General features: G+C 39.7%; 1 non-coding gene and 1 pseudogene across 1 annotated transcript; both read right to left on the bottom strand.

Moving 5' to 3' along the window:
- Positions 1 to 13,276: 13,276 nt before the first annotated feature.
- On the bottom strand, positions 13,277 to 14,522 carry LOC116889127 (annotated as a pseudogene).
- A 6,266-nt stretch (positions 14,523 to 20,788) lies between these two features.
- On the bottom strand, positions 20,789 to 20,914 carry LOC116889523. Its single transcript, XR_004386465.1, has one exon. It is a non-coding gene; the product is annotated as a small nucleolar RNA SNORA17 (small nucleolar RNA).
- Between the last annotated feature and the right edge of the window lie 1,344 nt (positions 20,915 to 22,258).

Raw genomic sequence — 22,258 nt, 5'->3', positions numbered from 1 at the left:
CCAATTTCCTTCTCCTAGCCAGTGTCTTGTTATTGTACCTTCTTCCCCTAAATTTTTACATCATCATACCCAGTCCTTAGATTTGCTATAGGCCCTGGTGGCTGAAAAAAGAGAAAATGGATTATTTTTGTCTATTAGTGAGTTTGTTAAATTTTCAATATCTTGTCAGACTTAATTCCTGGAGCAGTTCTATTTACACTTAAAGGATTTGTGGACCTATTAGCATTTTTCTTCAAGCAAAACGCTTGAAGTATCAAACTTAAAATAGGCAGGGTTAGGCTAGACAAAAGAAAATTAAAAAAAAAAAAACTCAAAAAAGCATCAAAGAACAAATAATCTCATAACACTAAATAAAAATGGTGGCACACAATAATGGCAAAATAACATACATCAATAAACATGGCTTATTGATAATTCTCAGTATTAATTGTTTCAATTCCACAATAAAAAGATTCAGACTAACAGACTGAAATAAAAAACAGGATTCATCCTGCTTCATCCAAGAAACACACTTTAACATCAAGGACAGAATTCACTGTAGGGTAAAAGGATAGAAAAAGGCCCAAGGATGAAAAAAAGGACCCAAGAAACAAGCAAGTATAGTCATTTTAATACATAACAAAATAGACTTCAAACCAACACTGATAAGAAGGGATAAGGAAGAACACTACATCACTACATACTCATCAAAGAAAAAAAATCCACCCAGAAGATATTGAAATTCTTCGCATCTATGCACCAAATGTCATTTACATATCTCATTGAACATGAAAAACTTGAAATGTTGCCTAACTAGACCTTTCATCCCTGCTGACTAGTGTTCATCATACATTGCATTTTTCTAGAGGAGAAAAGTAGCCATCAATCCAGCCACAAAACTTTGAATCACAATAGTTTCTTCTCTTCAAGTTATGCTGGTACAACTCTTGCACAACTGTTGTGTAAATAAACAACTACTCTCTTACTGAATTTAAGGCTGACTACATGAGATGGAACCCATGTCTGATACTTCTGGGGTGTCCAAGATCTTGAAGGTGGATAGATAGGCCATAGTCCTAGGACAAACGCAAATATTGTTCTGCTGAAGTAACATAGCAATAAAATGAGTCTTAACTACATTCTGCTATACTTGTAGATCAATGTCTGACTTAGCCAGCATTATAACTGCTTCCTTTTGTAGATGGGAACTAACACAGAGATGTACAACAGGAAAATGTACAGAGGGTGGGAGACTTTTGATCACCAAGTGCTAAAAGAGTCGTCTCTATCAAACACTCTCCTCAAGGTTCTGAGAGCTATACAGAAGAGAAGTCAGAAAGATTGTCAGAGTGAAATGTGATGGATGACTCCAAGAAAATAACACCCTATAGACACAGCAGGACTGATGTACATATGAATTCACAGAGACTATGCACAGGACCTGCACAGGTTCAAGCCAAAGAAAGTTCCAGCACTAAGAGGGGGAAGTGAACAAGACTCCTCCCTTAACCATGAATCTATTCCTCATTGACAACCATCTGCTTGCAAAGGTAGAACTAGTTTTCTACAATGGTGTCTCACTGAATATATTAAACATATTTAAGGGTAGGCCCCATTTTCAGCAGTAGATGGCCAACAGAAAACAAACTCAATTTTATTTTTGTAGATTTTTCTCTCTCTTAGTACTTTGTCGGGGGAGTTTTTGTCTTAATAGTATTTTTGTCGAATATTATGGTTTCTGATTATGTGTTTATATGGGTTTTGGGGTGTGTGTTTTGTGTGTGTTGTGTTTTTCATTTACTGTTCTTAAAATTTCTGGCTTATTTGTACTGATTTGTTTGTCTGTTTGCTTTCTTTTTGCCATTGAATGCTTATATATTTTGGTAGACAATGGCTTCAGTCCAGACAATGTCTATCACAGAATGGAATTCTTAATACATAGCAATTCCATCATATGTATAAGCAACTGAATTGATAAAAGCTTTCTAGCAATGTGAATCAAGGGAACATTCATCTTATATCTACAGAGAATGTTAATAACCAAATCACTTATGAATTGCATATCCTATAACTTAATTCTTGGTAGAAGTAAATATTTTTCCTATCTGCTGTATTTATTTATTTATTTATTTATTTATTTATTTATTTATTTATTCATTCATTTATTTATTTTATTATATTATATTTACAATCCAGATTGTATTCCCCTCCTGGTTCACCTGCTGACTGTTACACATTCCATACCTCCTTCCTGGTACCCTGTCTCCATGAGGATGTCCCCACCCCAACACAACACCAGACTTCTAAGCTCTCTGGGGCCTCCATTGTCTTGAGGGTTCGGTGCATCTTCTCTGACTGCACCCAGATCCAGGAGTCCCCTGCTGTATAAGTGTTGTAGGCCTCATCTCTGCTGGTGTATGCTGCCTGGTTGGTGATCCAATGTCTGAGAGACCTGGGGGTTCCAGATTAGTTGGGACTGCTGGTCCTCCTACAGGGTCACCTTCCTTCTCAGCCTCCTCCAGCTTTTCTCTAATTCAACCAGAGGGGTCAGCAGCTTCTGTTCATTGGGTGCGAATATCTGCATCTGACTCTTTCTGCTGCTTGTTGAGTCTTTTAGGAACAGTCATGGTAGGTCCCTTTTTTGAATGCCCAATAGCTTTCAGTAATGGTGTCAGGTCTCAGGGCCTCCCCATGAGCTGGATCCGACTTTGGGCTTGTTGCTGGACCTTCTTTTCCTCAGGCTCTTCTCCATTTCCATCCCTGCATTTCTTTCAGACAGGAAGAATTGTGGGTCAGAGTTTTGACTGTGGAATAGCAACCCCATCCCTTTCTTGACGCCTTGTCTTTCTGCTGGAGGTGGGCTCTATAAGTTCCCTCTCCCCACTATAGGGCATTTCATCTAGTGTCTCCCCTTTGAGTCCTGAGAATCTCTCACCTCCCAGGTCTCTGGTACATTCTGGAGGATCCTCCAATCCTCCTTCCTCCTGAGGTTACCTGTTTCCATTCTTTCTGCTGGCCCTCAGGGCTTTAGTCCTTTTCCCCCACCCAATACCAGATCCTGTTCCCCATCCCCCAACCCCTGTCCCTTTTTCCTCCCACGCCCCTCTCCCACCCTTGTGGTTGCTTTTCTTCCCCGAAAGTGAACTGAGGTGTCCATACTTGGCCCCTTCAGCTTGTTGATCTTTTGAGTCCTATGGACTATGTCTTGGGTATTCTGTGCTTTTTTTGGCTAATATCCCTCATGTGAGAACATACCATGCATATCCTTTAGGGTCTGAGTTACCTCACTTAGAATGATATTTTCTAGTTTCATCCATTTGCCTGCAAAACTCAAAATGTCCTCGTTCTTAATAGCTGAGCAGTATTCCATTGTGTAAATGAACCACATTTTCTGTATCCATTCTTCTGTTGTGGGACATCTGGGTTGTTTCCAGCTTCTGGCTATTACAAATAAGGCAGCTATGAACATAGTGGAACATATGCCCCTGTGGCATGGTGGGACATCTTTGGGGTATATTTCCAAGAGTGGTATTTCTGGGTCTTTAGGTAGGTCTATTTCCAATTTTCTGAGGAATCTCCAAATTGATTTCCAGAGTGGTTGTACCTGTTTGCAATCCCATCCACAATGGTGTCTGTTTGCTTTTGAAAAGAAAAAGAAGAAAGGAAATCCTCCTGTGTGGAGGATCTGGGAGGAGTTGGTGGAAGGTAATCTGTGATCAGAACTTATTTTATGAAAAATAAACTTCAATAAATTTGCATATTCTCCAATAAATGACCACAAACAGAAATGCACACTCATAACACATTTGCTCCTATGTATAACCATTTGGAAATTGCATACACATGAACACATGCATAAATACTAATATGTGACAATGAGCTCATACATTTCTCAAATGTACACATATGTATGACATTTCACTAATCTCAGAACTTGTATATGTGTCAATATATGCTTATATGTGACATATGACAATGCATGGAATTTGCTTGCCTATTAACTCATGCATAGGACTGATAGGTAGTTACTATTGGAACTTATATGCATGTCAAAACACATATGTACTAAGATGTGACTCTTTTCAGAACTTGCATACATATCAAAATGCAAATATTAATTCAGATGTGACCCACTAAGAACTTTCCACATACCAATGAATAAATGAATGTCAACATGTGAACAGGCTAGAAATTATATTTGTGTAAAAATGTACTTAATGGATGACATTGAAGCACATTTGGAACTTTCATTTTGTGATCACATGTATAAATGCCAATATGTAACTTCATTTGATGCTGCCACCCATGCCAACATGTGGATATATGCTGACATTTGACCATCTTCAGAACTTGCATATCCAATGAATATGTGACCTCATATATGTGACCACATTCATAATTTGCTTATGCATCAATAGCCACAAATGTGCAAATATAGGAGCATGCTTGGAATTTACACATATGTCAAAATGTGTATATTTGTCAACATGCAATTTCTCTCATTTTTTTTTCTTTTCTTTTCTTTTTCTTTCTTTCTTTTCTTTTTTCTTTCTTTTCTTTCTTTCTTTCTTTCTTTCTTTCTTTTTTTTTTGCCCAAATCCACATTTATTCAAACCTAACAGCCGAATTCCAGCTTCTTGAGGTGTGCTCTGAGCGAGCCAAGTTCCTTGCCCTGTTTCACAGCAAATAGCCCTGGGACCTGATCCTCATCAGTCTCATTTTTCAATATGTATCATGTACCAACATATGTCTATACTCAGAGCTTGCATGTGTATCAATATGTGCATATGCTTCTATATTTGACTACACTGAGAAATTGTACATGTGTGAACACTTGCATACACACCAATATGTAACCACACTCATAACTTGTACATGTGTGAAATGCATGTGACCATGATTGCAACTGCACATATATAAACATACTTTGTAGATATATGACTATTCTTGGGACTACATGTAGATGAGTATACACAAATGCACTACAATTTTGTCTCTTGTAACTTGCATGTTTGTAAACAGAAACATATGTGACAACATATACAATGCTAGGAACTTCATATTTGTGTATATGTGCATGTATACCAACATGTGATCATGATAATGCTTGGTACTTGCATACATGTAGCCAGGCTCAGAATTTGCACTCTCCTCAATTCTTGCATGTGAGCTGACATTCAAACATTCTGGCAATGTGCTCATTTTGTACCAACATTTGACATTATTGTAAACTAATCCATGTCAAAATGTGAATATGCACCAATTTGTGGCCATACTTAGAACTTACACATGTTTCAACATAGGCATATATGCTTACATGTAACCACATCAAAAATTCCACTTGTGTATATATGCCAACATATGGCCATGCTCAAAATTTGCACGTGACTATGCACATATACACCAACATGTGTTGATAGTTGAAAATTGTACACAGGTGAACATATACATGTGTGCTGACATATACTGCATTTGGAAATTGCATATGTCTGAACATGTTACATATATTTGTGCTCACATGTGACTTGCTAAATTTTACATATGTAAAGTACACACATATACACCAATATGTGATTATGCTCCAAACTGCATGTATGTAAGTATGCACATTTGTGTGGACATGTGATTGTGCTCAGAAATACATGTGGTTGAATTTATTCATATGCATTGATATGTAACCATGCTCATAGCTTGCATTTGTGTCAATACGTTCATGTATGTGTGTTGACTTGGAACCATGCTTGGAACTTGTACATGTTTTTAAATGCATATGAACCATCATGTGACCACACTTGGAACTTGCCCTCCTGTCAACCCACTCAAAAGGGTATGGGATTACTCAGAATTTTCACAAGTCATAATTTACATATGTGCTAATGTGTGACCAGGCTTGAAATTATACATGTGTGAATATGTGCTCTGTATATGCTCTGGCATTAAAGTGAGTAAATGTAATACCTTCTTTCCCTGACTCCATTTTGTGTTTGTTTAGAAAGCTGCCAACCCTCTACCCCTGTAAAAGTCAGATCTGCCTTGTCAACAAATTTGAGATTTTCATAACCTTGAGCATGGTCCAGATGCATTAACCACAATAGTTGTTATTGTTTATACAAACATAAACTAAAACAAATGCGGAATGTACAAGTTAAAAGATTATCATGTTATGTTTGAAATAACCACTTTAAAATTCTGCCAGAAGTGATGTTTCTAGGTCACTGTGACCCTCACCTAACTTCAATGTAAATTATAGTCTTTGTGGATTTGTTGTTTAAAAACTCTGTACACCTGAGCTTGGGCACCAAGAAAAGTTGAGGCATGAGCCCGGTCATGTACTTTTAACTAGCTTAATCAGTTGGTTGCCTGTATCTTTCTTGAATGAATTATATTTTTGGAGGACCCAAAGAGATTCCCCAAGACTTAACTAGACTTAGCCTTCCGTTGCTCCTTCCTGACTAGGAAGAAATTGCAGGGGAGCTGCTCCCTGCCAAACAATCTAGGTTTCCACTTCTCTGAGGAGTCCAGAGAGGACCAGAAATATGCCTGTATTTCTAGACACTAAACTGGATTGAGTCCTTCTGACATTCCTAGTAGGTATTTCTGTACACTGAGTTCAGTTCTGGTTGAGAATAGGCCTCCAGAAGATCCTTCTTCATGGAAGGTCGGATTTCTTGGGGACCCTCCATAGAGTTGAGGAATATATGGACATTTAGGGTGCTTTCTTAAGGGGGAAAAAACTTATGGTGAGGAGCCTTCTCTCCTTATCCCACAATAAAATGGGATGGTAATATTGGAGGACCTGATTTCTTCATTCTGTCATAAGAGATCTGGTTTTGGTTTTAGCCTTGATGTATGGCTGGCCAATTCTGTGAGTGGTTGAGTGCTCTGTGAGTGGTTGGAAAGCTCTGCCTAGAGATTTGTTTACTATGTTTGCTATTGGTACTTCCATCTGGTTTTGTTCCTCCCAGTTGTCAGTTCTAAGAGAAGGAAGAGTTGAACTGCTTCCTTTCACTCACTTTCACTTAGTAATGGCCTCTAGGGGATAGCAACTTAATATGAGGGACAATACTTATTAAGTTTCCATGCCTGCTCCCACCCACACACACCACACCCACACCCACACACACACACACACACACACACACACAGAGAGAGAGAGAGAGAGAGAGAGAGAGAGAGAGAGAGAGAGAGAGAGATGGTTATGCAAAAGAAAGATCCTCTGTCAAAATTCTCTCAATAAGAAACCGGCTATGGTTATTAGGTATCACTGTTAAATCCAGTCAAAGCATGGGCAAACAAGGCTACTTGCTTCACAGTAATGAGGTAAGGTCAGCTGCTGTCTTCAGGAGTTGGGAAGCTCGTGAGATATGAACTGTTTTAGTTGTTCTAGGTACTGTGCATAGAGCTCTATATCATTGTGCCCAGCCCCCCCAACCCACAGGGGCTCCACAGCAAGCGTACAGCGATCATACATTGCCAGTGATACCTAATAACCACCAGGGGAGGGCCCTCACCTTTGGGTGTTCTCCAAAGAGCTAACACAGGGCTGTCTTTTGTACCTAATTCCACCTTCCATTAGACTGAGCATCTGATTCTAAGCTGCAAGACCTTTTGCAGGAGGAAACAAGAGTTGACTATGAGCACTGTTTCCCAGTGCCCTAGACTAAAGTGTGATCAAGTCTGTCTCCCTTGATGTCACCTCTGATTCCCCCACCCACCAATGCAGGATCACCGCCTCACCCATGTGTCATGGGCTTTCAGCCCTGGTACCATGGTTGAGATTCATTTGTGAAGCTATGGTAGTATAACTGGAAAGCTCTTGTGAGAAATTCTCCATTAACCTTGTTTACACACTAGTCTTTCCCACACACATGAAGAATGATTTACTGGAACTATCACCAACAGCTTCACCAAATGTTACCATTTAAATAAAACTGGACTATTCTTAAACAACAGGAAACTGTTTTTTTAAGTGTAAATTTATTACTAGCCAAGAGTTTTAATATTTTGATTGTCTGGTCTCATAGAGCCTGGCTGACTGTCCTTGTGTAAAGTCCTCCTTGTATGCTTTCTCAAAGCCCTGTACATATTTGCAATTACATTGTGCACAGATTCTTAATCAATACATTTCTTTTGTCAGGCTACAACAACAGACTGCAGATTCCTTGTTTGTATTGTAAATGATTGAATACATTTTGTTAATACATTTTTAATCCTATGTTATGCTATTAAAATTTTTATAATATTTCCAAGACAAAAATTGCAAGTTTCTGCTTTGAAGAATTGGGTAATTAAATTACCCTAAGCTGATCTCTTAGTTTAGGAGTTATTTGGGTTTTGATACTGGAGTTGTGTCAGGTGAACATCAGAAACGAGATGCTTAAATCACTACACTAATTGTATTGCTTGCAGGATTGGGTTTGGGGTTGTTTGGTCTTATTTTTAGTTTTCTTTTTTTTTTTTTTTTCAAATTTAAAAGCCTTAAATGTACTGTAAGCCTCAGATCATTGTACAACTAAACTGTGTTGGTTGCCAGTTTGTGTGCTGCTGCCTGGATGCGGCATGGTGGTTGGTAATGGAATAAAGGACCCATGGGTCAGAAAAAAGAAAGAAATCCAGCTGTGCCTGTTTAAAGTACTCACAGCTGAACTTGCTACATGTTAACATTCTTCCAAAAAAGGAGGAGATAGGTAAGGTCATTGGACATCTACTCGAACTTCCAGTCACTCCTTCCTGCTGGTTGTGCAATTAGGTCCTAATTGCAAGAAGCTCAAGGTTTTCTGGAGAAACTAGTGTATATAGACTAAAAGCTAAGAATGGGGTGGGGGTTCACCTATGCAGCCATAGAAAAGCCAAGTAAAGACCTCAGATATGGCCCCAAATCTCCACACACATTATAGAAAATTTCTTGTAACAAGTGGTAAACTTTACTTTCTATAGTTCCATCACATGATATTTCACTCAAGAGAGATGCATATGCAAAAGTTAAAATGGCTAAATGTAACTACAAATGTATAGCTTTCTGAATACCTCTCTTCCCAGTTCTTATTTGCAAAAAAAAAAAAGTTCATTCAAGGTCATCAATATCATTGAAGATCTTGCTGAAATGTAAACTTTCTTACTCTCAGGATATGTAAAATTGTGTGTGTGTGTGTGTGTGTGTGTGTGTGTGTGTGTGTTAAAAACTGAAACATTTCAAACAGCAAAAGCTAGCTTAACACTAGTAACATAAAAGTTAAAAGTCTGTATAATGTAGTCTTAATTTGCTATAGCAAGATACGTAGTTTGACTTCAACTCTGGTTTAGGAAAACAAAATAGAAACAGTAGATATGAGAAAGATATTTAAAATGATATAAAGTATGATGCTATGTTTTTGGTAAAAAGTATTAAAAATATTTTGAGCAAGAATAAATTAAAAAAAGAGATTTTTGTCCTAAGAATATAACAAATAACATTAAGACAAAATCATGAATGCTTAAAGCCAAATAGTGAAAAATCTGACTAAGTTATACAAGGTTTAATGAAGCATAGGACTTCAGGATAATATGTATTCAATGATTAAGATTTATAAATACCCAAGGTTATTATGATCTATTCATGCTTACAAAAACTGACTGTATATGTCTAGTTATTTATGTCTTGCTAACTTTGTTAAACTTTTCCTATTTGGAGACACTGAGTCATGTACAAAACAAAATGCTGTGATACTAAAGAGGTTTTTAGTTTCTGTATTGACTGTATTTATGATTGAAAATATATTTTGCTTTAAAAGAACTTCAATATATACCCAGACCAGCCTCTCTGAATTACCTTCCCTCCAGCCTCATTCCTGTAGAAACCTAGAAGCCAGCAAGCCTTCACACAGTAAAACTTAAGAAATTCAACAGTAGACCTTTGGAGATAGGAATCACGGAGTGCCTTCCTCCCTTTGGACTCAGGTTAATATTAGCTACTTCTAATTGCTACCCAAGACTGGAGTATGACACATAACTTTACTAGCTCCGCTGTATTTAAAAACAAGTTTGTTTTTTTAAAAAAAAATATATGATTTCTTTAATGAGTTATGCATCTGTATCTAAATATGTGGCCATTTTGAAAAATAAATTGAGAAGGCAAAAAATTTCCTGCTTCCATAGTTTGGTTTGATTTGAATGTATGGATGGCCAGCATACACTCACAGGCACCATTGGTCCTATTGTCCTTCCCTCTTATATCTAACAAGTGGACCCTGTTTAGTAACTTGATTGTTAATTATTACCTGCTTCTCCATAAAAATAAAAAATTGAAAATAGCTAAAAGAAACTGAGGAATGAAGTAACTAAGATAATGCCTGTCTTGGCAGTTTATTTGAGATTTCCATGACCTTGACTGTGGTCCACATGTATTAAGCAAATAATTAATGTTTATCCAAACTTAACATAAAGTAAAATAAATGAAGAAGGTATAAGTAAAAAATAATTGTCATGTTATGTCTGAAATAATTACTATGTTCTGACAGAAATGAATATTTCAAGGTGACTCTGGCCCTCATCTAACTTTGATGTAAATTACAGTCTTTGTAGTTTTTGCCCACTCTTGGTCACTAGCCAATTAAGGACTCATATACTTTTAATTGGCTTAACCAGAGTGGTTGTCTGTATCTTTCTTGAGTGGATTATTACAATATGTGACTATGTTAAAATTTTGCATGTGTGTGAACAAATTAGCTAATATGTGAATGTGTGTGCTCAGAAATGAACATTTCTAAATATATGCATTTGTGTAGATATTTGTCTGTGGTCAGCCTTGCATTTTGGTATGTGACTGGGTACATAACTCACATGCATGTGTGCATAGACTGTACACATTAGGGACTAACTCCAGAGTTACCAATAATGCATCAGTGTCATATTAAAAAAAATAAATATATCTCCCTTTGGATAAGTTCTCTAGTTCATACTGTCTGTATCTCCTATCACATTTCTGTTTGTAGCATGAGTTGCCTGCATGAAGAAGGTTATTTTGTGAATCTCTGTCTCTCTCCCCCTCTCCCTCTCCTCTCCCTCTCCCTCTCCCCTCTCCCTCTCCCTCTCCCTCTCCTCTCCTCTCCCTCTCCCTCCTCTCTCTCCTCTCTCCATGAGTCTCTGTGTCTGTCATGTGACTGTCAATTTCTGACAAAGGATTTCATTTTCTCTTTACTGAACAGCACAGAAAAAGCATCACTTGGACAAGGACTGGGACACTTACAGATATCTTTAACAGAGTTTTACAAGGTCCTCAACGGACCCAGACAAGAGTGCTACAAATATTGTTTATTAGCTAATAACCATAAATGTATGCCTTTAACTTTCATGGTGGATTTTAGGAGGTTGTTTTCCACCTCTGTATTTGCTGATTTTAGCAAATTATATACTTCTTCTGGGTCAGGGGCATGGAAGAGTATGTAACAAGATTACAGCTATGCATTATCTTTGGTTGTAAAGGTTGAGAAGTCCAAGGCCAGTAAATTTGGCTATTACATTGTTTTCTTACAGCCAGGTAACAGGCTGAGTACACAGTAAAATAGCAGTCTTAAGTCTTAAGTGATCTCAAGGTATATAATTAACTTTGTATGTGAGACCCAGGAATTGTTTCTGTCCTTTAGAATGTAAGAGAGATTTTTCAGATGCACTGATTTTTCAGTGCATCATCACACTTTCACCTTTTTAATTTTAATTAAAGGAGCATGTCCATGGAAGTAGTCACCATGAAGAGCTGGTCAGGCTTGGTACACTGTAGGGGCACCCGAATCAGCATCACACCATGGTGGTCCTTTTCAAAAATTGGTAAAGGCACATTAGAAATGAGACAAAGAGGCAGACAAATAGAATGTTCTTTTCCAAAGAAGTATGAGCAAGTTAGTTATCAAACACCATGTAATGTTGCTTATTTTGAAGGTAGAAATTTAAAGTTGTTGCAATTTGAATAGACTGAAATCACACTGTTGCTGCTGTGGCAATGGTAACTATGAAACTATGATAGATGCAATTGTCACTCCAATGAATCTTTTCATGCATATGTGTTTCAGAGTATAATTGAGTTGATCTGTAGCAGATTCTCCATGCCCTGGATTAGTCTGATTAACAGGAGTCCCAGCTTGGACTTGCCTAAGAGTTAAAAGGAGGAGATAAAAATCATAGCAGTGAGAAGTTTGATAAATGAGTAAGAATTAAAAGTGACATGTAGTGTATACATGTTTGAAATTCAGGACCATGTTATTTTATGACCAGCTTCTCATCTTCTGTTGCTAGTTCATGGTATGGTTTTACCAATCCTGGTGGAATCCAGAGAAAGCCTGTAGGAGAAGAATGTACAAATGAGTAGCCGAGGTTCCAAGTTATAAACGGAACATGACTCAGACGCCCCCCCCCCTTTTTTTTCTTGAGGAAGTATTTCTAAAATCATGAACCTGGTCAGAACATTTTGATTCTTGTGATATTTTTTCTGAAGACACCTGGGTAAGACTGAGAGAAATGACTTTTAGAATTTTAAATAAAAGTTTTTTCACTGTTAGTCCTGAGAAATTAAGCCCTTACCTACCCCCTTTTGTTTTAAGTATTTGATTTTTTTCAGTAATAAGTTAGTTCGTTTAGCTATGGCTTGTCTTGATGGTTATAGGAAATACCCTAAGAGACATGAATTTCCCAGTTGGCAAAAGGAGATAAAAGTTTTTTTTAAGTGCATATGCCATTTTAATACAGGTTACTTAAAAATCAAGTCAGAAGAAGCTGCATGGGGGTTTTGTATTTTAAGCATTAATATTAGACAAAAACCCTAAACTGTGGCCATTAAGACAATTTATGGTAAGATCCTTCAGATAAGCACTCCATGCTCCAGGAGGCATTGCCTGCCATCTTCCCCTCACTATGTACAGCTCTCTCTAAACATAATGGCTTTATTTGTTGAAAATAACTATCAGTTGTACTAATCCCTTTTAATAAAGCAAACACAAAAAGGTCATCAGGCAGGAATGATGGACCTGGTGCAATGCTGACGGCAAGAGCAAGTGGAGTGCAGCGTGCCTCCGTGGTTCCCTGGCAAAGGCCAGGTCGAGGGAAAGCAGAGGAGCCCAGTCACAGTTGTCTGGATGTGTTCTCAGGCGTCAGCATGCACACTCAGAACTCTTCTCCCCTTATGCACTTTCCTACTGCCTTAGAAGGCATCACACATTCCCACATGAAGATTTTAGAACAGGACACTGGGCCTGTAGAATCCCTACTACTCTACGTGATGCAACTAGAAGACAAAGGGTGTGGGTTGTGGGACTTGGTCACAGCACTGTCACAATGGTGGAGGGTGCTTTGAATACTGGGTTGTGTTCAGAGCAGCCCCGGTGTCATAATTCTTGGTCTGTAGGAACCTGCTGAGCCAGCCGCCTGCCTTCATCTGAGAAACCCATGGACAGCATCTGGGAGAGTGACTCAATCAGCCGGGGATCAGTCTCTGGTGGGAGATAAGGGTTCAGGGTAGCTCCCTTCAGCCCTGTGGGTCCTTCCTGTGAGAGTCTAGAGAGCTTGTCCCTTCCAATTCTGGCATCTGTAGAGACTGGAGTTCATCTGTGGATAGGTCCACTTCTTTTGAAGATAAATGTGTTCAGTCGTCATCTCCTCCTGAACAGTTACCTGACCCCATCTGTTCCTCTGGCTGTCCCACCGACTCCAAGGCTATCTTCTTCATCTGCTCTGTCAGAGCCTGAGCATGTTCCTCCCCGGCCCTGTCAGGTTTGCTGACTTCCAAAGAGCAGCTGCTTGGCTGAGTGCCACTCTTGTCTTCTGTGCTTGTGCTGGAACTTTCTGGGGAGATGGGTGTCAGGTGGCTTCTCCTCCCTCCATGTTCCACATTAATGTCAGCCTCAATGCCTGACTCAGCTGGGGGGCAAGGGCGACCATCCCCTGCTTGAGGAGGACGTGGGTTCCAGTTCCCTGATGGGCCCATCTCTTAGCCAGGCCAGCCAAAGTGGCCATGTTTCAGCTTCGGCCAGCTGCTAGGAGAGAAGCTATCAGAGAGGTGGCCAAAGGGGTTGGGAAAGATGAGCTTGCTGTGCTCCCTGTGCAGGCCCTTCCCCTCGCAGACTCTGCACAGGTTGTTGTCTGGGCACACACTGAACTTAGAGCGAATTCCCACCACAGGCCCGTTGCAACCTTCACAAATCACATTGGGGTGCACCATGCTTGGGCATTCTGAGCACATGGTGGTGATGATCCGGACATTCCTTCTTCTCTTTAATGTAGATGCAGAAGATGCCATCTTTAACATAGGACTTGGTCATTGTCAGCTCCTCATCACTGGAAAAGGCAACCAAGTCCCCATCCTCATCGTGGTAGGCGCCTGAAAGCTGCCAGACTTGGCCTGAAGGGTGGGGGTGGGGGGGGTGGGGTGGGGGGTGGGTGGGAACAGCACAGCCACCTGGATCAGCAACCTCTGGCAGGTCCCTGGGCCAGAGGCAGAAGCAGAAGCTGAAGTGGTGGATCTCACTGGCCGCCTCCTCCTTACTCAGTAGATAGGCCTTCACCATGAGCAACACCATGAACTGTGGACTAAGCACAGGCAAAACAGCTGGGTGATAAAAGTTTTAAGGGTATAAAAACAACAACAAAACAAAACAAAAACAAACAAACAAACAAATCCCCTCATTTGTGTTGATCTGTTTTAGGATGCCCACACAGAGAAAGCAGTCAGTAATGTCTGCAAGTCACTCAAATGAGCTCACAAGTTTGAGCAGCAGCATAGATAATCCCTGGAAAGTTAACACAAACAAGGACACATTTAGAATGCACAAAGGAATTCATGTGAGTAACATCAAAATCATTTGGATGAAGACCACAGGGGGTTGACTCTTCTTAAGATGGTGCAATGCATCTCAAGGGAGAGGATCAAATAATTCTGAGCTCGTGCCTGTGATAGCAGGACTTGTTTGTGTAAAGCTTCAGCACCTTGATGAAAAGGGGAAGCAAGGAGCCTTTTGTAAAAAAAATATGACAAAAAAAGGATATGGCTAAGTAATTAGAATGATGATTTCTTTCTGTGAGAGGGCAGGCAATTCTGTGGGATCTACAAAGGAAACTTTGAATGGAGGTAAATGCTGATAACACAATGAGTCTGAGGTAGGAGCCAAGATGACTTGAAACACATCCCATTATATCTCAAGATTTCAATTTTCTTTTAGAAACTTCAGAGGAATGGCAGACCGTTTTTTGCTCTTTTAGGAGGACATATCTCCTTTTTACATGTTATGTGAAATTTCATTATTTCCCATTCAGGCCTTTTCTTCCATTAAACCCACATGCAAGCTCTAATACATTATATGTATATAGTAGGATGTCTTGAGTCACATAATAAGAATCAATGAACTGGAAAGACTGATCTGGGAATGTTTTGAAGCAAACGGGGCAGCCAGAATTTCCTCCTACTGTGTAATGCTTGCTCCAGGAATCATAAGAGAATATCACATCCCAGCATCAACATGCCACGTTAATGACTCCTTGTTTGATCTATTGGCCCCATCTGCTAGAAATTTGGGGAATATTAAAAACCATAGGTGAATTTCTGGTGCTGATGGAGGTCTTATATGGTCTCTCTGAAACTGTTCTTGCATTAGCATTAGCTGGGTACATGTTGAGTTTGTCCCTTAATCAGAGATGTATTTCAGTGGCCTTTAGGATATTCAAGTTATAGAGATATCCACAACCCCACTGAGACAGGTAGTCTCTACCTAAATGGAGAAAGACAAAGGGTAAAATATGGGGTTGAAAATAGCAGTTTTGGGGGCTGGGGATTTAGTTCAGTGGTGAGCGCTTTGGTCCCCAGCTCAAAAAAAAAAAAAAAAAAAAAAAAAAAAGAAAAAAAAAAAAAAAGAAAAATAGCAGTTTTGTTTTGGAACACATAACGTTTTTGAACTTTGTAGAGGACTAGTTTTGTCACAACCCCCGAATATCTAAAACTGGAAGCTGAGTGTGCCAATTAGAAATCGGGGATTGTTTAGTTGCAATTGACATACCAGATCTTGTGTCTATAATGCCTTTTATGTGGAGTCGGATTATGAAAACTATAATATAAGGTTTATATATTATATTATATTATATTATATTATATTATATTATACTATATTATATTATATACTATGCTGAATCCAGTATGACTTTGAGAAGTCGAGTTCTTGAGTTTAGTAACCTTAATCAAGAATCTGTAGGGCAAACAAATTAGAGCTGGAGTTTCTTGGAGTAGCTCAGAACAAACCATTATATAAATTTGATGAGTATAATATGAACTAAATATATCTGGGCAAACAAAATATCTTTTTATAGTCCAATTTGATATGCCTAATACCAAGCTCCAAGGAGTTTGTTGGAAGAAGTCCACATAGAATTGTGGGGATTCTCTTTACCTCTCCTATTAAATCTAATTTTAAGTCTTTAGTTATAAATAAGTCTAATCCTGAATTAATTTTAGTGGCAGTAATTAAATCTCTTCTTCTCTTTGGGTTAGGAGCACTGCTGTGGAGTTGGCAGCTGGCTTGAGTCTGTTGTTGTCATTGGGCCTGAGCACTGGAATTCTAAGCTGACACAGTAAGAGGACTTGTTTGTGTCAACATGCTGCCCCCTGGTGTCTACTTTCCAATTTCCCCAAATTGGATTGTCTTTGTCATTAGTTCTAGATCATAATGATTGGCCCATAATGATCCAATGATTGGTCAATACCCTTTTTTATCTTTTGGCCTATTTGGGGAAGGGTCCTATTATACTGAGGTTTAGTAGCAAGTTTTTCTTTACATTATTTTTGGTAGTGGCCTCTTTTTACACATTTGAAGCACATAGATTCTGAGCTTTATGATCCTGTGTCAACATTTTGGCATGCTTTGATCATATCAGCAATATATGAGAAAGAGTAGCAACTACAGAATGAAGGGCTTTTTGCAATTAGAATTTGCATTTTCATAAGTTAATCAAAGGGATGAAGTGGCCTCGATATCATTATCTGTCTTTCTATAACTTGTATAACAAAGTACATAAAAGGGCTCTGTAGAATTTTGTATGATAGTGGAAAACTACTTTGAGGGAGTATTAAGACCAGGAACTTTATTCCATACACTTATAGAAACTTGCTTGATTTGGCTATTAACCTATAGAGTGCTAACAAGCTGTTGGGCCACTGTTTCAATATTTTTTTTTGTCCAATCAATTGATTATACATTACATTTATGAGGGGATTCTGCTTTTGATTATGAAGCATAGACTATATTGAGCAGTGGTAAGAATTGTTTTCATAAGGGATTGCCAATCAAAAGGTCACATTTCACATACATTTGTGATAGTATCTTTTAAATGGTTTTGAACCCCATTCTCTGTAATATTTTTGTTTTAGATCTTTATATATGGTATATTTGGACCCTTCATGGACAAGATTTGGTCCTACTTCTCTAATGAGTGCAAGCACAGTCACAACCTCTTCTGCCTGAGAAGCTTCTTCATGGCATTTTTGGAAAGCACTTTGTGGGCATGGAACATTCACTGTATTACCATTTAGCAGAGAATTAGACAGAGGAGGTATACAGGACTTAGTAGGAGGGAGTTTTCTGGACCTTCCTTCTACTTTTGATAAGGCTGTATAACCTGGTTCCAAAGAAGTAAATATTTTAGTAAAACTGGTCCATTGTGAATCAGATGCTCCATGGTCAGGATACCAGGGACAATATTTAGTTTCTAATTTTAAGATTATATTTTCATTACATTTCTCCATACCTTCCCTTCAAATCCTCTCATATACCCTTCCTCACTATTCTTCAAATTCATGGCCTCTTTGTTTTTACTATTATTGTATGCATATGTACACACATCTGCATGTGCCTGTGTGTGTGTGCACACAAATGCATATTCCTAGATACAATCTTTTCAGTTCTTATAATGCTGCCTGTATATGTTTTCAGGGCTGACTGACACTGGAAAACCAATTGGTGTGCTCTTCCCTGAGGAAGGACACTTCTATTTCCAGCTGTCTTCAGTTGTCTATACTTTTGGTATAGGGTCCAGGCCTTTGTGGTTTTATCCAACCAGCTTGGAAAGCTAATTTGTGTCAGCTTTGTTCATCTCAGACAGGAACTATCTATCTGTCTGTCTATCTATCTATCTATCTATCTATCTATCTATCTATCTACTTTTATTGTCATTTGTGAATTTCACACCATGCACCCTAATTCCACTCATCTCCTCCCCTTATGCCACCCTTGCAACCTCCCCATTAGAAAAAAAAATCTCACTGCAGAAGCTGTAGTGTGTTGCAGTGTGCCCTACAGTATATCCTTTTGTTCATACTTCTTTCTTGCAAATGTTCATTGCAATGACTTCTTGAACTGGTACAAAGTCTCTGGCTTCTGATACCTTATCAATATAGGATCCTTACTGGGACTCCTTTCAGATAGCCCGTTGTTACCCTGTGACTTGGAGATCCTATAGTTTTGTATCTGTAGGACCTTCATGCACTTCTGCAGTCCATCAATGGGATAGATGTTGAGGTGGACCAATTCAAAGCCTTGGATCTGGGGCTGAGACATATCTAGGCTAGTCAGCCCAAAGGCTCTTTCAATCTTCTTCTCTTAGGACTGGTTCCCCCTGAAACCCCAACACCCAGGGCCAGCTTTACTGTATTGCTCAGGTGGAGGGCAAGGACCAGCCCCTCTACCTCAGGGCCAGCTCTCCTGCCTGATGTAGGTGGCAAGGGGCAAGAGGAAGCTGGCATTTGTCTCTTGAACATGTCACCACATGGTAGACAAATGGTGGGGCCAGCTCTCCTATACTCACATGTAGTGAGACTTTTGGTTTCTTTGAAAGTCCAGTTAAGTTATGTAAACATGCTTTTGTTTTAATCCCAGGTATGGAATAAAGGGCTGCTTCAGATTATCCACGGCTGCGAACTATTTGCCTTGTTAGTGCTCTGGCAGGGGCATGATTCTGTCAGCTGCAGGTACTTTAATTGCAAGGACCCTGGGTGCCAAATAAAATAGATAAAAAAATAATGCCATCAAGTGGTGCCTAGACATAGAGCAAAGCAAAATGGGAAACTTAGTATCTAATGCTGTAGAAGAGATGTCAGGATATGAAGAAATGAAGGAAGAATGCAAGGATGCACCTTAGCTCCAGGCTCAGCAGCAAGTACGAGCCCTTTCAGACAAGAGCAGCTGAGAGCTACTAGGATATAGAAGAAACTACTGATCTAAAAAGTGTTTGGTTCATTGACAATCTCATTTTAAGAAAATATCAAGTCTCATTAATGTTAGAGAAAAACATTTTTTTCTTTAGATTCAAAGGGGGAATGAAGTGAGAGTTTTGACATTCTCCCTTTTCTGGTGCTATTTACTTCCCAAGCATTTCCAACTCTACCTGAAATTTTTCCAGTTGCCTCCATGTCTAAAACCAAATTATGTCATATGAACATGTTTTTTTGTTGTAATCTTAGGTGTGGGATATGGTGTGGCTTCAGAATTTCCACAGTAGAAGACTATTTGCCTTGTGCCTGTTCTGGCATGACCATGATTCTGCTAGCTGTAGATAGTTTAATTTTGAGAACTCTGGTGAGTATATAAATGCTAGAGTGGGTGGAGGGACTCTGAGGAAGAAGGCAACTGCTGCTTCCCACTGGTTGCTATTGTTGCAGTTTGATTAAAAGAAGTTGGAATACCCTGACAATGAAGATTGAACTTGCCCCAAAGAAACTATGTCTCTATTTAGTAGGAAGTAGCCTATAGAAGTCTATACTCCCTTTTCCCCTCTAACCTTCTTTCTCTCCTACTAGTGTTGGGAGTGGTGGTGGAAGGGATTAGGTTGGATAATGGTTAGAAGGGAGGTAGACACTAAAGAACCCAAAGGAAAGAGCAAAATAAAACAGTGCCTACATTCATACCCCCAGGCTGGCTTCCCTGCTCCCCTGCCACCAGGGTCAGCTCTACTGTGCTGTGCAGAAGAGGTGCAGGACCAACTTTCCTGAGTACTGCACCTGGCGAGGGGCAGTGCCAGCTCCCCTGCTCTCATGACTCCAGAGCCAGATCTCCTGCTTGCTGCAGATGGTAAGGCGTGAGTGAGGTGGGAGAAGGGTATCTCTCCTTTTTCCATGCTAATGCACAGAAGTCGAAGGGTAGGGCTAGCTCTGCCACACTTATATTCTCAGGGTTGGCTCACCCACTGCTTTGGCAACGTGCAGTGCTGCTATCTGGAGTACTGCAGCTAGTTAGGGAGCAGGGGAAAGGGCAGGGACAAGGGCAGGGGCAGGGGCAGGAGCAGGGGCAATTTTCCTGCTCTCCGGTCCCCAGGGTCAGTTATCCCACAATGCCCAGGTGAGGGGTGGGGCCAGTTCTTCACAGCCCAGACCAGGAATGTGTCTCTATTGATGGTAACAGAACCCTGTTGCTGCAGGGCCAACAGACTGAGACATAGCAGTGCAGTACTATAATCTCATGTAACACCACTGAGTCCTTACTACCCCCTGAGTCTCCAGTTCTACATCCTTTCATTGTGCCCACATCCTCTATTTCTCTTCCATCTCTCCGCTACTTAATTGCTTCTCTTAGTGGTAACCTGGATTCTGTGTGTCTGGGGACATCTCAGGAGTGGTCTCAGAATTGCTAAGCTTAGTTCAGCAGCTTCCCTGCATGTGCATTATCGAGCTTGCAGGGATCATCTTAGGCATGGTCACACCCCCAGCCCTACATGATGTTAGACTCATGGTCATCTCAAGCTATCTCCCTGACTTGGCTTTGTGGTGCCAGTCTAGTGGTCATCTCAGGCTTGCTTTTTTCAGGGAATGTTAGTTAGGTTACTAATTATTCAGATGTTCATAGATCAGAATACCTATAGACATAGCCTCTTTCCTCTGTCACCTACTCAAGCACATGTGACAGAGAAGCTATACTTGAAGGCCTCTAATGACAAGAATAATATTTTTTTTAAAAAAAGTAATAGCCAATAGTTTACAAGTTTGTCTTAATGGCATTTTGGCTCCACTTCCCTTAAGTAAAAATTTTAACTACTGTTCCTAAGGGTAGTGGTTTGAAGGAGAATGGCCCCGGTAGGCTCATGTATTTGAATGCTACATCCCTAATTGGTGGAACACTTTTGAAGATTATAAGGTGAGGCCTTATTGGAGAAGGTGTGTTGATATGAAAATTTATGGATTCTTTGGAGACTTGGGTCATAATGATGTTTCGCTGGGCCAGACATAGGTGAAAGGATGTTTTGCCAAAGCAGACACAGGTAAGAGGATATTTCACTAAGGCAGACAAGTGAAAGAATATTTCGCTGAAGCAGACACAGATGACAGGATGTTTCCCTGAAGCAGACCCCTGAAAGAATGCATGATGTTTAGAAAGAATATAAATATGACCACAGATAGTGGGGTGAGGCTTGTACTTTGGTTTGCCTTGTAACACTGCTAATCTCCATTGAGGATGTGCTGACACAGGATGGCCTCTTACTGCATTACTGTTCTTCACTTGTCATAGCTTCATAGAGAGTAACTCACCAAAGAATTTCTCACGATATGTGATTTTCTGGCCCCTTCTTGCTGCTTCCATGAACTAGCACCTATCTAGTTGAGCCTCAAAGTTTTTTCTGGATCAAGCTGCTGTTGCTGATTCCTGTGTGGTGTCTGACAAGTAGACTGAGCTGAACGGGCTGATTCCTGTTTGGGGGATTTCTAGTAGACTGAAATGCTGATATCTTGACAATAAAGACTAGAATCACTCTGAAGAATTATTGACAAACAGGTCTACTTGCCCTGTGTCCTAATAATTTCCCACTACTTCTTGTGGGTGGTAGGCCAGTAGGGAGGTTAAAGCATTTAAGTACCCTTATGAAGGTAAGTTTTGAAAGCTTTAAGCCTACAGTGTGTCAATGAGAGTTGGCTTTGGATTTTAAAAGCACTTACTAGGTCCATTTTCATTCTCTCTGCCTCCAACTTGCAGGTAAGATGTAAGCACTAATCTACTGCTCCAGTGACATACATGTTTGCCCATTGTCCTGCTCCCTGCCATGATGGTCATGGACTCATCCTTTGAAACTGGGAGCAAACTTCCAATTAAATGCTACTTTTTAAATTGAGTTGGTCATTGTGTCTCTTCACAGCAACAAACAATAATTAAGTCAGTAGATATGAGTTACAGGACTCAGGGAATTCCCACAGTGCAAGCAATTAGAAAGATAAAATGAGAGCATTGGGGTTCAGGAAATCACAATTCAAACCATATGTATACAATCTCAGTTAGTCAAGAATAGTTTA

The sequence above is a fragment of the Rattus rattus genome, chromosome X (assembly GCF_011064425.1).
Source record: "Rattus rattus isolate New Zealand chromosome X, Rrattus_CSIRO_v1, whole genome shotgun sequence".
Classification (NCBI taxonomy): domain Eukaryota; kingdom Metazoa; phylum Chordata; class Mammalia; order Rodentia; family Muridae; genus Rattus; species Rattus rattus.
The sequence above is the reverse complement of the archived record's forward strand: the minus strand, read 5'-3'. Positions and strand labels throughout refer to the sequence as shown.